The 2,403-nt window shown below is 41.4% G+C and overlaps 1 non-coding gene across 1 annotated transcript; it reads right to left on the reverse strand.

The window, feature by feature from the left end:
• Positions 1-589: 589 nt before the first annotated feature.
• On the reverse strand, positions 590-693 carry LOC127748270 (small nucleolar RNA R71). The gene has a single exon (XR_008010212.1). It is a non-coding gene; the product is annotated as a small nucleolar RNA R71 (small nucleolar RNA).
• Between the last annotated feature and the right edge of the window lie 1,710 nt (positions 694-2,403).

Consider the following 2,403-nt stretch of genomic DNA (forward strand, 5'->3'; position numbering starts at 1 on the left):
TGGGCTGAGCTTGATCTATCCACGAGCTGAGGCTTTTCTTGGAGTTGAACTCCAAGTCATAACGTGTTTTGGGCGTTCAACTCCTGATCATGACGTTTTTCTGGCGTTTAACTCCAAACAGCAGCTTGAACTTGGCGTTCAACGCCAAGTTACGTCGTCAATCTTCGAATAAAGTGTGCACTATTATATATTGCTGGAAAGCTCTGGATGTCTACTTTCCAACGCCGTTGAGAGCGCGCCATTTGGAGTTTTGTAGTTCCAGAAAATCCATTTCGAGTGCAGGGAGGTCAGATTCCAACAGCATCAGCAGTCCTTTTGTCAGCCTTCTTCAGAGTTTTGCTCAAGTCCCTCAATTTCAGCCAGAATTTACCTGAAATCACAGAAAAACACACAAACTCATAGTAAAGTCCAGAAATGTGAATTTAACATAAAAACTAATGAAAACATCCCTAAAAGTAGCTCAAACTTACTAAAAACTATCTAAAAACAATGCCAAAAAGCGTATAAATTATCCGCTCATCACCTGGACTCCTAGGAGAAGCTGGTCACGGCCTTCTTGGATAAATTCTTTCCTCCTCAAAAGCTGAGCAAGCTGAGAGTGGATGTTTAAACCTTCAAACAAAAAGATGGTGAATCCCTCTATGAAGCTTGGGAAAGATACAAGCAGCTAACGAAAAGGTGTCCATCTGACATGTTTTCAGAATGGACCATATTAGATATATTCTATTATGGTCTATCTGAATTTTCGAAAATGCCATTGGATCATTTTGCAGGTGGATCCATTCACCTAAAGAAAACACCTGCAGAAGCTCAAGAACTAATTGACATGGTTGCAAATAACCAGTTCATGTACACTTCTGAGAGGAATTCCGTGAATAATGGGACGCCTCAGAAGAAAGGAGTTCTTGAGATTGATGCTCTGAATGCCATATTGGCTCAGAATAAAGTGTTGACTCAGCAAGTCAACATGATCTCTCAAAGTCTGAATGGATGGCAAAATGCATCCAACAGTACTAAAGAGGTAGCTTCTGAAGAAGCTTATGATCCTGAAAACCCTGCAATAGCAGAGGTAAATTACATGGGTGAACCTTATGGAAACACCTATAATTCATCATGGAGAAATCATCCAAATTTCTCATGGAAGGATCAACAAAAGCCTCAACAAGGCTATAACAATGGTGGACGCAATAGGCTGAGCAATAGCAAGCCTTTTCCATCATCTTCTCAACAACAGACAGAGAATTTTGAACAAAACACTTCTAATTTAGCCAATTTAGCTTCTGATCTGTCAAAGGCCACTTTCAGTTTCATGAGTTAAACAAGATCCTCCATAAGAAATCTTGAGGCACAAGTGGGCCGGCTGAGTAAGAAAGTCATTGAAACTCCTCCCAGAATTCTCCCAAGCAATACAGAAGAGAATCCAAAAGGAGAGTGCAAGGCCATTGATTTAATCAATATGGCCGAATGCACAAGGGAGGAGAAGGACGAAAATCCTAGTGAGGAAGACCTCCTGGGACGTCTCTCAAACAAGAAGGAGTTTCCTATTAAGGATCCAAAGTAATCTGAGGCTCACATAGAGACCATAGATATTCCATTAAATCTCCTTCTGCCATTCATGAGCTCTGAAGACTATTCTTCCTCTAAAGAGGATGAAGATGTGACTGGAGAGCAAGTTGCTCAATATTTAGGAGCTATCATGAAGCTGAATGCCAAGTTGTTTGGTAATGAGACTTGGGAAAGTGAACCTCCCTTGCTCATTAATGAACTGGATACCTGGATTCAGCAAATTCTACCTCAAAAGAGACAAGATCCTGGCAAGTTCTTCTCAGAAGAAACAAGATCCTGGTAAATTCTTAATATCATGTACCATGGGCACCATGACCTTTGAGAAGGCTCTGTGTAACCTAGGGTCAGGCATAAATCTTATGCCACTCTCTGTAATGGAGAAGCGGGGATCATTGAGGTACAGCCTGCCATATTCTCACTACAGATAGCAAACAAGTCAATAAGACAAGCTTATGGATTAGTAGAGGACGTGTTAGTGAAGGTTGAAGGCTTTTACATCCCTGCTGATTTCATAATCTTAGACACTAGGAAGGAAGAGGATGAATGCATTATCCTTGGAAGACCTTTCCTAGCTACAGCAGGAGCTGTGATAGATGTCAACAGAGGTGAATTAGTCCTTCAATTGAATGGGGACTACCTTGTGTTAAAGGCACATGGCCATCCCTTTGTGACAAAAGAGAGTGAGCACAAAGAGCTTCTCTCAGTTCAGAGTCAAGAAGAGCCCCCACAGCCAAACTCTAAGTTTGGTGTTGGGAAGCCACAACCAAACACTAAGTTTGGTGTTAAGACCTCATATCCAAACTCTAAGTTTGGTGTTGGGACTATACAACATTGACC

This window comes from Arachis duranensis, chromosome 5 (genome assembly GCF_000817695.3).
Source record: "Arachis duranensis cultivar V14167 chromosome 5, aradu.V14167.gnm2.J7QH, whole genome shotgun sequence".
NCBI classification, from domain to species: Eukaryota; Viridiplantae; Streptophyta; class Magnoliopsida; order Fabales; family Fabaceae; genus Arachis; species Arachis duranensis.